A 14,220-nucleotide genomic window follows, 5' to 3' on the forward strand; every position below is an offset into this window, starting at 1 on the left:
TCTCCTGTCTTCTCACACCTCCTCCCACCCTCCGCTCTCTGCCCCAGGCTTTTTCTCCAAGCCGTGAATTAAGTGCATCTGCCTGTTGTGTTTGAACAGAAGACATTCTAGCGCCATCCACACTGCTCCCACAAGACTGGCTATGTAGACGGCAGACGGAGTCATCATCCAGCCCTCTTTCTCTCCTCTCAGCTAGGCTCCACCTCTCACTTTCCCTCTCTCCCTCTTCCTCTCTTCCAGCATCACACTCACACAAACACACACACAGCACACACACTTTTTCTTCAAGACCTCCTACTCCTACTACAGATGAGCGCCTCCTCGACAGGGCGAGCAGATTTGGAGCTGAAGGTGTGTTGTTGTTGCCAGGTAAGAGAGCACGTTTCTGCTTTGGGCTACCTCAGAAGTTGCAAAGAATCGGGGCGTCTCTTGTTTGTTTTGTAGTGTCTTCTCATAGTGGGGTGGATGTGTGTGATGTATCTGTTTCTAGGTGACATAATCAGGAAGGGTGGGTGTTTTAAGGGTGTCACAGGGGAAGTACACTTCACTCCCAAGCCTTCTTATTAACATCGTTTTTGGCGCGTCTTTCGTTGCCATGTGCACTGAGAGGCTTTTTGTGCTTGCTCGGAAACTGCTGTAGGTGCAGGGTGGAGTGCAGCTAGTGATAGCAACATATAGAACACGTCTTTTGTTGCGAGGGGAGACCACAGCGTGGATGTGTGGGCAGATGGAGAGGAGAGGAAAGGAGGGGAGGGGAATGGAGACGGAAGACGAGCAGCTGCTTTCATCCCATGGAAGCTAATCCCTCCGTTTGTTCACCTCGCTCCATCAGATAAAATAGGCAGGCTGCAGCCCTGGTGCCCTATCATTAATTTTTTTTACTTCACAATTCTCCATCTTTGAGTCATGATAGATTTATTTTGAGCAGAAATAAAGACAGGCAGGGTATTGATTCAGAAATGAGCTGTAATGCCATTTGAATATGGAACAAGACAAGCGCTTCAACTTGACTTTTCGAATACTTCGATTTGGTCCTGACTACACTTCCTGCTGATAATTTATCCTATAAACTTGTGGCAATAAATAGCTGTTTAAAGTTGCAGTCTTTTTAGCTTAAGAGTCTATTTAGTGAACAGATACAATTTGAAAATGTCGTTCCAGTTCCTCGTCGATATTGTCCTTATCTGGTATCATTATTAGTGGGAACCCCCGTTGCTGTAAAGAAGGCTTATCACCTCCCACGGGTTTACTGATAGAGTGCCGATTGGCTACCGCACAGTGCACATGTAATGGATGGCTGCTGTCGCTCAGCAAACATGTCAACCATATCCATGGTGATTGTTAGCGCGCCTTCGCTGACAAGTCATTAAAAAAGAAGTGGCCTGTCACCTCTTGCCTGCTCCCAGATTACCTAATATCTCAGGGGGCATAATCAGCCAGAGGCATGGGAGAGGAAGAAGAGGGAGAGAGAAGAGGGGTTGCTCAGCTGTTGCTGTTTAGCTGTACTGGTTTGGACATATACACTAGGTAGCTCCCGTGTGTCAAACTGTTACCAGGTGACGGGAAATGCGCGAGTGAAACAGCACTCTTTGCTTTTCTCACCTAAATCTAAATGACCTCTGATCTAATTCCCCAAGGCAGAGCCTATGTTTACATACTCTCAGGGAGCTTCTGCAGATGCTCCATTTCATAATTACTAACTGAATCAGACAGGCTGAAGCCATGCACTAATGGATGCTGTGTGGACTGATAGCTCAGGGTAGCTTTTTTGCAAAACCTTGGCCTTTAAGAATCTGGAGCCAAAACATTTTGGAAGCGCTGCCATATGAATCACAACCAGGGTATAGTCATGAATTCTTCTCCTTTTGGCTTTAAATACTTTGTCTGTCTTCCAATCACATATACAGCAAGAAAGAGAGGGCAGGGGTGGATATTGACTCAGAATCTAATCAAGTGGCCAGTTATCTGTTGCCTGAGGCGTTGTCATGTTTTATCAGGCTTGTTAAGGGGCTATTAATGAGAAGTACAGACCCAAAGTCCCAAGCCTGATGTCCAAGCAGCTCTAACCTTTTGTCTTGGCTGAGTTATCTGGAGTGAACTTTTCAAAAGCCAGAAACTGTCAGGATGGAAGGGCATCTGCCAGCATTACTTTGCACGTGGACAGTGGCTCTCACTCATAAGGTTATTAGAAGTTGTATGGAAAGGAAGTAGAGCCACGAGGACAGTACGGTGAAGCTATTTGTTTGTTTATGTTTGGAACAACACAAAATGGAAAATATCACTTAGGATTTGACCTTGTGTGGCCATTTGGTTTGGGTGCCTATGAACTGGGATGTGCACAGAACAGTAACAGTGTCACTACAGAGACTGAGTCATGCTGGTGGATGCCTCATAAGTAGTGTTCCCACTCTCCAAGGACATCCCTATAATCATCCTTTGATCACATTCATCACCATCACTGATACCAGATATCTTAGGGGGAAAAAGTCTGGTAATGTAACTTTTTTTACATTCTTTGGAGCTGATTATTGATTGACTATTCATCGCAATCTAGTCCCATCTCCTTTACAGTGCCCCTGCTACAAAACTGATAAAACAGTTGTATATTGGTTCTTATTTAAGATGATGGATAATGACGTTCAACAGTTCTTAGCATATTCAGCCTGAGAGAAATCAGTCTACGAATTTTAACAAAGTTCACCCTACTTCTGCCATCAGTATAAAACCCAACAAACACACAGTTTTCTGCAGCATTTGTTCTCTTCGTGAAACTAAAGTGCAAAGCACCACCTGTTAGTATCACAGTGTGGCATCACTGTTCAAAATATTTTTTTTCTCTGTTGCTTTGCAAATTAACCATGTTTTCAGTTCATGCATATTAATGGTAACTTCCTGCTTCAAATTTATGGAAGCCTGTTTCTTCAACAGATTGTCAGGCAGGTTGGTTGTTATTTGATTTTTGTGCTGTAGACAAGAGATAGGACTTTATGGTATAGAGCAGCGGTGAGCAGTTAAATTGAGAAACTGGGACTGTTGTGGATGGCCACAACAATAAGATGATAAACACTGAGCAGAACTGAATCCATCACACCTGCTAAGAGACTTCCTTTGTGCCATCATGCACAAAGGAAGTCTCGAGTGTTTTCCACTATATTGGACGTGATGCAACCACTAATTGTGAGGGAAAAACATGTATTTCCTGAATAGTTGAGGAATGTTTCCTGGAGGTTTCTGAATTTGGTTGCAGAGAGGATGCTAGACCAAAACCTTCCTTCTTCCTTGTTTTGGTTGCTATAGCAGATTGGCGCAGTCGTCTGTAGTTTGAATGGAAGGTGCCGACTTATCTCAAAGTTAAAGTCAAAGATGTGCCACAGCATTGCAACCAACATGTTTTTAAGTGCAACTTTTACTTTGAAGGCAACAGGTCTTTGTGTCCATTTTTGTTTCCTACTTTTCAGTTTCACTAGCAATAGGAATTTGCAGACGAATTGGTATGTTCTTTTCAAACTATGCAACAATCTGCTAGTGACCAAAGCTATCATGGATGTTTCTGCCAACCAATCAGTGAAAACACATTTTTCTCTAGCGGCCTGTGGTTGCCAGGGGGTCACAGACCAGTCTCTAGACCTGTGTGACTGTGCAGTTGATCAACTTTACAGCGACTGCCATCAATCTGTTGTAACCACTATCCTGTGTGACTGTGGAGTGCTTGCTCATTTATTTGATCCTGGTTTGTCAGATATCCCAAATGGCGTAGAAGTTAAATCCACCTGGTTAGAGGTCAAGTGCCCACAAAACCACAATGTGTGAGCAGTGCAGCATCACCTCCACAAGATGGACTGAGGCAGACTTAGACTGCTTTCGTCTCAGCGACAAAGTGACTTTACAAAACGGTGTGTAGATTGAAGTATTGTGACCTTGCAACACTATACATAGGTGTTTGCTGCTATTTCACCACAATCTGCTGATAATTTTAGGTACCTGCTGGTGTAAAAGTCTGTTAAAATGATAATTTATTGCACATTTAGCAGTTCATGCCAAAGCAATGCTTTTCAATGGTTTTCTTTTTTGCTGCATTTTTCAGCACCAATATTTCCCTGCAGGCGTTCAAGCCAAAACAAGTCGGATTTAAATCAAAGCGGTAAAGCAGTGTTTTAGTTTGAGTGAACCTGATGGAGACAAATCAGGACGTCACATCTAAGTGTTAGACGCTTGAGTTATCCTGTAAGTTCATCAACATCAGCTCCCTGAGTTTGTCACTTTACAAGATGTTTTTCGAATACAACCCTGAATTGTGTTGTGTGTAAAGTAATGAGAGACGAAAGGTCATTGTCATAGTTTCTCTTGCTTGCCTAACTGGTATCAGCATCGCTGTAAAGACCTGACACTAATAGGCTAATTAGCTTGGTCTTAAGTCCTCATTTGAAGCTCTGTGTTTGACAGAGTGTAGAGGACTCAGGACTGCTTGATCTCAGTGGACCCACCGAGATAAGACTCAGATTACAGGATCAATCCACACACGGTCTCACAAACACACACATACTCATACACATTTTATTGACAGAGCTAAACAGACTCATATGTATGCTTAAAAACACAATCCAGTTACAATCCGTAGCATCAACATTGTATTTAAAAAGCACACACAGACTTAACTACATGATGTTTCAAGCTGTACTATATGAGAATCTTTTGGCTCTTTTGAGTTGTGCCAATTTTAGCCATCACAATTTTAAGCCCTGCGTCATCATGACCATCAGCCACCAGCTCTAATTTATGTGTCTGCTGTCCATGTGAACCCTCACAGCTAGGTGCTTCCTAAATACTGGAACTTTGTTTTGTGGTACAATGACACACTTAAACAAGAATCACAAGAGATCTTCTTCTCTCTGTCATAAAGTAGATTTTTTTATAACTTGTTGCTGATTTGATAGTGTATGTCACATGGTGTAAAGCTGCTAAATTACCTACCATAAATGAATACCTACTTTCCTCCCAAAAGAAAGCTAGTAAAGCTCTTCTCACTTGTGCGTAATCTAGAGCAATGCCTCCAATCTTCTATCCAGCTGTATTGGGTATTTAAATTTATAATAATCAACTGCAACACAGTCAAGACAATTGGAACTGAATTGCAGTAAATCAGAAAGGATGAACACCACAGCCTGAATAGTGTCTAATGAAGCCAGTTTGAAAAAAAGGTCTGTTTTGGATATTACTGCCTCAGTTTGCAGAATGCGCTTAATTAAATACACTAAGTGAATGACTTCGGGGGAAGCTGAAATGCACTGTCACAATGACTTCATTCAGTTTTGTTTCACCAAGGAAAACCTTGGGTAAATACAATAAATTAAACTCATTTTAAAAAATTACAGGATCTCTGTCAGGTTTGTTTGCGCCAGAGTGTGACGAGGCTCACTGCACCAGGGTCTTTGACTATGATTTGGATTGTTTCACATTTCTGTTTTTATAACAGAGACTTTCACATATATTCACAGTTGTATTTGCTATAAAACAAAGGTTATAAACTGAGATACACTATAGGAAGCCTATTTAATTGACATTAAAGATGGTACCGCAAGAAGCAGTTCCATATATAGTCTCAATAAGCCGTTACATTACCCTTGAAGATAATATAACAAATTCAAGGACACTTAAAATTTCTTTTTGCAATATTTCACTGAGCTCATGTTTTAAAACTACAGCTGCATAAGTTCATGAAAGACCGCTTTTCAGCTGTAAGTCAGTATATGGTTTGACTTGCATGTCCATCCACTTAAGAAACATCAGGATAAATGCCAGTCTCTAAAAAATCAAGTTCTGAGCCAGATATCAAAAAAGCTGGAGCAAAGTTTCACAAACTAGCAAGGTGAACATTGGGAGAAACAATAGAAGATCTGACAAATGTTACAAAGAAGACAACACTTTTTACACATAAGAACAAGGGCAGGGAACTGGGTAAAGGGGGATACACTGAGGCGACTAAAGGGATTTTAATATTATAGCTATTAATTAAAATTAAATCACAACCAGGAGGCTCTGGAAAATTAGCAAATTAAAACATATGGAATAAGCAAGCAGTCATCGTGGCTAACAGAGCACCTGAAAAATAAGCAAGAATAAAGCTTCTTTGGGTTGCTCTCTGATTCACAAGTGGTCACCACATTTGGCAGGTGTAACACATTTACACCAGATGTAACCTTTCCGGAGATTTGTGTGTCGTTTTCAGATTTTAAGGGAAAGTATTAACCACAACACAATGGCGTTACCTTCTGAAAATAAGCAAACATCCAAAAATGCAAAGCGAGCTTAGACAGAAACCCAAACGTAGAAATCCACTAGAATCTAAAATTCTACCATGGAGCGTAAAAAGTCACTTCTATTGCTAAAGATGCTGTTAGCCAAATCATTAGCTTGAGCTTGTGTGTTACTGACTTTTATCTCAATCATTAGCAAAATTCATGACTTTATGTCAGTAACTCATCCGATGGGGCATGGTGACGTCACTGCCCATAATGCTCATGTACATCACAGCCAGTCGTGCCCTTGAATTAACAACCGTGCATTTATGAAGGCTGTATTTCATGGCTTTGTCATGACTGTCTGTTAGAAAGCTATTCATTGACAGACGTTATCTTTGGTGCACATGTGTGGCGATGGTGATGGAGGGGAGGGGCAAGAAAAAGAGAATGATTTGGTGGTAGGACTTACCTCCAGTCTCAGCGCTGTAATTTTAAAATCCCCTTTAGGAGGAAATTGCTTTTGCCCTCCTACAACTTTTTAATATCCTGATTCATACTTAGCGCTGGTGAAACGCATCATCTTCCCGTAGCATTTCTGCCACTACCCGAAGGCGCTGTGTGGGGAAGTTATTAGAGATTAATACCATGTGGGTGTGTGGGACTGCTGAGGGACACGAGCCTTGCCCTGTGTGCTCCATGTCAGTCCTGAGCCCCTGTACATAGTAGACGAAACATCCCCTGTGCCCGGTGAAAGCATATTTGAATTATTACTGAAGGGCACGCGGCATAAAAAGAGGCCCTGGAGCACATGTTGAATGTTGCATAAATGTAATAAGGCATTCTTTTAAAAACCAATCTGTCCTGTGCTTACATGCACATTCACACCAAACCCTAAAGAAGGAAGTGCTACCCCACCTCAAGGTTTATGTCAGCAATAACCAAACCAGCTGAGGTGTTCCAGTTATCTCTTGGGATGATTTAGCCACTCTCTATCAAGAGTTACCCATCAACGGAGAGACGAGCCTAGAATTCAAATTACCAGTGTCCATTCTTCAGTCCATCTTCCATTCATGAGTTTACAGCAGTAAAACAGCTGCTTTTTTCAGGGAGGGAAATTAAGTAACGTGAACTGAGTATTACAAAGGCAAATGCATCAATTTGAGCAAAATGACACATTTACAAATCAGGCATCAACACAAACTGAGTCTTGTATAAGGCAGAAAAGGTTAATTGTGTTTTTACAGCTTGTACAAGCTCGCAATTCTCCAGCCTCTGTCGGTGTCCTCGGAATATGTCAGATAGACGAGGGGAAGCAGATCAAATTATATCCCAGTAAGTTGCCTCCTGCCTCTGCTACAGTTAACTCGCTGCTTCTGGGCGCCCTTGGAGGATGCATTAGTCATAAAGCAATACGACACCCAACAGTGTGTGTAAAACACAGTGGCGTGATGGGATAAAGCAAGCAAGCAATTAAAATCAGTGTCACCCCGCACCGCCTTGCCTGTGACACAAATGACCTTGGTGGGTTTAAAATGTGTCACAATAATTTCAACATCTGTTGGGAAGTATGCGTAGTTGTCACTCATATTCAACTTATTACCTCTTCCATCGCTCTGTGAGCTGAGTGTATATTTGCACTCCAGAGCAGCCCGCTGGAGTGAGTCACATTGCTGTATTGTTTTGCTACCAATCAAGGTCATTGCATGCTCATTAAATTCACCGTGGATGGATTAAACCGAATAAATGCACAGGCACATAATCAACATTACAGCCATAATTTTGTCAAGTGACCCAGCTGTGAAGATGATTTCATTCGTCTCTCTAACACAGCAATGCAGTGGATGTCATTAGCTGTTGAACCGGTGACTCCCTGGTTCTCCGTTAGAGTGGGACCCCCCTCCTGCAGTGTGGATGTGCATGTGTGTGTGGATCAGACCTGCTGTGGAAAAGAAATTGCGAGGGAACACCAAGTGATAAGGAAAAGGCAGTCCTCCCTTTCACCCCACCTTTTCTCATCCCTGGCCCCGATGATTCTCCATTACTGTTAGTCGAATGGTATGTGTGCCCTCCGCTGCTGACTGCTGAGATTTGCCTCTGATGCAAACATCCTTGTTTGTCACCATGGCAACCAAGTCTCCTGCCCGCTGTAGATTGTCATGCCAGCCGCCTCCCCCGTGCTCTTCCTCTTCGATTAGCACCGTACTGTAGCTGACATGTGCGAGAGTCGTACATTGTTCTGCGATCCGTCTTATCGTCATAAGCTGCTCTCGTCTGCACCGCTGCCCCTGCTCCAGGGTGAAGTGGCCCCCTTTTTAGCAACTCTTCAAAAATCATATCGCATACAATTTAACCCTCAACTACAGGAATGGTTTTGCTTGAGTTTGCCACAAACAGGCACAGCTAGAGTCAGCTGGCAGAATAATAACACCACCAGCAAAAGACTAGTGCAAAAGATTGAGAGATATAACAGTAAATGGTTTCAATTTCAAACCCCCCCCTTGTTTACCCTACCAGCTACCAATCCCCTCATCCTTGAAAAATGGAGCAGTCTAGCATGTTTGGAGATCCCATGAAGGATGAGGCACTGTAGAGGCCTATAGGTCCGTTCTGTGCAGAGTTCACTGTCGGAGCCAAGTGTCTCGGGGCGAGACGAAGGCCTTTCTTCCAAACATGTCCACCCAGTCAGACGAAAAAACACTCATTAACACAGCACCATGGGGCCAGTCCGGCCCACTTGGGGATAATAACTAGGCATCTAGTTAAATCTGATATAATGTTGTTGTACTGGGTAGTCTGGGGTCTGTGATAGTAGCTGAAAAGATTGTATTCTCTCTTAAGCTGTTTGACTCCCGTACTTTGCTGCTTAAATGGAGGCATTTAAAAATAGGGATGGCTGATTGGGTTAATATATCAGCTATCAGTGATTGGCAGAGTCCATTGCTGGTTGTTTATTTTGCTAATTTAATGGGCTGCCTACTTGAGAATTCATGAATATTTAACCAGCAAAGCATTCAACATGTGCACTTTCGTTGTAGTATATTATACGTTGTTGCTCAGTGTGTTTTCATTCAGTTTGTAAGTTTGCTTACTTACAAATAAATGAACAGTCTAAAAATTTTAGGGTTCATTTTTGTAGAGAGACACAAAATATCAACCAATAATCCAGAAAAAAACACATACATAAAAGTTATAAATAGATTTGCATATCATTGAGAGACATAAGGCTGTTTTTATGCTTACAGCGTCGCTTGTATCCTGGGTGTCTGATGACAGTTTTTAATTTTCAAGCCAGTCACCCTTGGTATTGAGCTCCAATTAAGATCTTGCCTAATGCGACGCGAATGATAATAAGAAAGGGGGCAAATTGAGCTCGCAGCACCCACCAGGGCCCCCTGCACATGTACATGCGTGTCTTGTGTTTGCTAGTGAACATCTAAAGGATTCAAAGAAGGCTTAGGAGAAAGTTCTGTGGTCAGATGAAACCAAACTCAACCTTTGACAATTTGACCCGCGGTGTTTGGAGGAAGAGAAATGCTGAATGCCACCATCAAGCATGGAGGTGGACACATTGTGCTTTGGGGCGGTACAGTACAGGACTTGGCATCAAGTTGCCAAGCAGCAACTAAGAAACTTGAAGGATTTAAAGAATTTCCATAGAGGAATGGGCCAAAATGGGCCTCAGGAGAAACGTGCAAAACCTGGTGACCAACTACAAGAAACATTTAACTGTCTTGCTTTTCTTGGGGATCAAATACCTACCTTTATGCTTTCGCTTGCAGTTTGTTAGATTAGGACGTCAAAGACTAATTGGTAACATTTAGCTTTCTGTATTGTTCATAACCCAATGTATTACAACACAACAATTGATAGGAATCAGCCTAAAAGCTGCTTTTGTCGTTGTTTGCCCTAATTCCTTAGTCGCATATGTTAACCTCACCTGTTTGTTCATGTAGAGGTTTAGAGCATAGATGTCCTAACAGCTACAGGTCTGTTGCTGTTAGAAACTAAATAAAAGTGAAGTCTTCAGTGATTGCATTCAATGAAAACAGCATCTGGGGAGCGGAGAGCATGGTGACAAGCCATTGTGAGATGCTACTTTGAAAGAAAACCTACTCCATTATTCAGATCAGTGTTAAATGGGATCTTCACAGTGAGTCCTCAGGGTAACTTCACCATATACTGTTAGGCTGATTATCCTTATTTACAGTTCCGTAGAGTACCTTGAGCAAAGACTATCATGATAATTAGTAAAAAATTTTACCCTCTGTTTGATACGATGGACTTGAGGCCCAAGGAGCTATTTTGCTGCTGGTGATATTTCAGAGATTACATTTGCTGTTCCTTATCTCCTAAATTAACTCATTACCTTGACATCCTGCTTTCCCTCCCTAGGAACAGATTGGCCTTGAATTTATAATGAAACATGGCTGTCCCATCATGTTCCATATGCATAGTGAGAGATTCAGCGCAAACCTTTACCTTTCAGTTATATTCTTGCCACTGATTTTGACCCTGGAGCCAGATTAATAATGTTGAGGAGGGTGGTAAAAAAGGGAGAGGGAAAACAGAAGGCTTCCTCTTTCTGTCTGTCTACGCCTCCACTTAAAATTCTATCAAGCTGGCAGAAGGATTTTATTTTGTTTTTTAGCATTGCATTAAACCTTCAAAGCTGTCCTAAAAACAGGCATACAACTGAAGCACAACTTAAGGTAAAATAGTGAATGTACTCTGTCTCTTGGACACCGTTGTTGCAAAAAGGTCCAAGTTGTAATGCTTTCAAACTCCACTGTAACCTTTCATCTGCTGTAGTATCTTAAAATGGCCAGGGAGACACAACGGTGCAAAACAGGGGACCATGGTTACTCTTGAAATTGGGTTCAATCAGATCAACTAGGCAAAACATTGCCGTGCTGTCAATCACATCCTTTCCTTGAAGCTTACGCTAATTGCATATGCAAATTGCCTGAGATTATGAGTTTGCACCCGCTGTAGGGTTTGGTGATTGCGAGTTGCGATAATGATGGATTTCCTCACATTCATTTCTTAAACGTTGTTAATGAAGAGGCAGCCACTTCCAAATGTGGATTATGCATGCATTGTGCATTGCAAAACAAACTGTGCAAGACTGCCACCATTAACAACAAGTATTCTAGTTAGAAGCCCAATCAGTGGAGGCATTTTTCTCAAGGCGGATGTGGGATAGATCATGGACATGTGCCCCAGCTTAATATTTTCAGCCTAAATGTTGCTTAATTACAAAAAATAGATCAGTAAAAATAAAAATAATAGATGTATTGAGGTTTTAAATCATATTATTGAAAACATGCTAATTAATCGTTTGCATTAAACAGCAAAAATGTCATTTGTTTCACCTTCATTGCGTTGAATCAGAAAAAGTTAAGGATTTTTTTTCAGTGATGGTTCAGCTGACATGTGGCTCAGACTTGAGAGAATTGTGAGATGGCTTTCAGACTGACATGGTGTTGTCAGTTGATATGATGGTTAAAGAGGTGAGCATTCAAGTGATAAAGCTGAAAATAAGGCAAGAATATCCAGACTGAAAAACGTAAATCAAGTACGTACAACAGGCCTAGGGGATATTTCCTATAATTATGTTTACATTTTCTTCTATATATTCAATATTGGACATCATCTTTAGAGAAGACTGAAAAAAAGGAAAACTTATGACCCAAAGCATACCAGCTCATCTGTCATGGGGTTCTTATGGGTTTGGCATGTCTACTGTTTTTGAGCGATTCGTGCATAATAGTGACTGTGTGCTAAACTCTATGCGCTTTTACAGTGTGGGCGACCTACAGTGTAATACTGTGTCTGAACACATCCTGTGTAGACACAGATGGAGTGCTGGAGCAACTGAGGCTCTGCAAACACGCTGCCCGCTCTGTGTGGACACGGTGTTATGGACTGGACTGTATACTTGATGCCAGTAGGAATGCAAAAGATTAAAGAGACGCCTGCTGTAACCCAAGAAAATCAAAAGCACCATTAGAGCAAAGGCATCAGTTGCAGGATAGTAGTAAGAATTTTGGCTGAAAGAAAAAAATAGCGCAATGGTCTTTTAACAAGCTCAGCATGCTGACTTTCTTTGAGAAGATCTGATAACATACAAGCACTGAGTAGCAAAAAGACTGAACTGGAAAAGGAAAAGCTTGAGAATTAATGTGGAATTTGTAAAAAACAACAACAATTTAGCTCCATTTCTATCTGTAGAAAGATCAAGTGTTTTTACTTGTAGTGCTGTTTTCAGCAACGCTGGTCAATACTGTGGACTATTTTTAAGACATACGTTACTACTTTTGGAATACTTGCACAAATGATTCTTTTTTGAACCATTATGAGCTGTTTTAGTAATGTAATGGTTTCTCTGAAAAGGTGCCAAACCCACTCGGTGGCAGCAGGAAGGGCAAATTCAATGTCAGACTCGGAGCATCACTGACATCCTTGCCGAGCTCAGCGCTGCAGAAACTCTGGACCTGTTCACAGATTATGAGAAGCTTCAATCAATAACACCGGAGCCCATCCTCCTCCTCTGCCTGACCAGCCCTTCTAAGAGCCCCTGTGGGGCTTGAGCACCAGACAAGAACGGGCATATTTTCCTGCACAGGCAGTGTGCCTGTTGTTTCCATGTGTGCTCGCTTTCAATCAATAGAAAACTTAGTTTCATGGAACCATAAACACTACTGCCTGAGTAAGCTGGAGCTGCTAAGGCCATTGTGATCAACCGACTGTTTGCTATTCAGATTTGGGAGTAACAAGTGCAATGAGGCGTCACAGCCACTAGATACTGCTGTAACCTGAAATCTGGCCGTCCCTCTGGAGAATCAGACATGATGTTGAGTGACCACCGAGCGCCAAGTCAGTGTTGCATAACAGTCTCACAACAATGCTTTCATCTGTTCATCTGTAAATCCCCAAGAACCAGATAAACAACAAGTGAGAAAATTCTGAAACATGCTCATGAACCCTGACCTCCCTCACTGTCCTATTACTGAAAGTTTAAGCATTGATTAACTATCTCACAAGTAAAACCTGCACTGCAGTTGGTGCATTTATCTCTAAAGACCTCATAATATCTCTTAATTGGACTCAGTTCCACACTGGTGCGCTTGGATTTCAATTTCGCTAACACAAATTGTGTTCTAATTTAAAAAAAAAAAGCAAAATCAAGATACTGCGCTTTGATTAGCAAATCACTCCTGGCTAGTCAAGCAGTTAAAAATTAATTGGAAATGGCACCGATCACATTTGAGGAAGCTTAAAATCCAAGAATTGCATCCTGTCAAGCTGGCTGTTAAGTTACTGATTGGCTTAATTGCCTGCACACCATCGTGTCCTCTCAGCAGTGCACTGTGATCAAAGCTGTTTGCTGTACTCCCAGAAAAATATGTCCCTCTTTAGATATCCTCTTTTTTCTGTCCTCCTTACTGGAAATCAGCAGCTTCTGATGGACTCCGTCTCCCAAGTGTGCCAGTAAATAATGCTGTCCCACTGTGTTGTCTCATTGTCTCTCTTTGTGTACGGTAAACAGTCTGACTCACGACTCCATCTCAAGCTTTAGGGTCACTACACACTGACTGCCTCACTGTTTACCCTCTGTTCACCTCCTATCTTCCTATCGTCTCCGTGTTACCTCTTCCTCTGCCCATCAGTCTCTCTCTCTGTGTAATCCTTTCTCTAGAGGCGTACACAAAGAGGTTTTTTGGATCATCTTCCCCCAAAGCATGCGTTTATTCATTTAACATCATTTTAAAATTCTTCCATAGAGGCTGAACTGTTCTCTGCACTGACCTGCTTTAATCAACAATCATTTCCCCTTCATTTAATAGTTTGCGAGCTTGATGCCATGCCTAACGAGCACCGAAGACTTTCTTTAATGACGGAAACTAAAGAAGTTGGATCAACTCTGGTTCTGCCTGATTACGCATGAGATTTGAATCCCGATAATGCTTTTCCAACGCTT

At 41.9% G+C, this 14,220-nt stretch overlaps 1 protein-coding gene across 2 annotated transcripts in view; it reads left to right on the forward strand.

The window, feature by feature from the left end:
• Nucleotides 1-235: 235 nt before the first annotated feature.
• The window catches only part of syt1a (synaptotagmin Ia), a 207,134-nt gene continuing 193,149 nt past the window's right edge, over nucleotides 236-14,220 (forward strand). For both annotated transcript variants that reach the window (XM_005740862.2, XM_005740864.2), the window contains exon 1: nucleotides 236-369. The gene's annotated coding sequence lies outside the window, so the exon portion shown is untranslated. The remainder of the gene's footprint in view (nucleotides 370-14,220) is intronic.

This window comes from Pundamilia nyererei, unplaced genomic scaffold, assembly GCF_000239375.1.
Source record: "Pundamilia nyererei isolate P.nyererei 1_Seehausen unplaced genomic scaffold, PunNye1.0 scaffold00104, whole genome shotgun sequence".
Lineage (NCBI taxonomy): Eukaryota > Metazoa > Chordata > Actinopteri > Cichliformes > Cichlidae > Pundamilia > Pundamilia nyererei.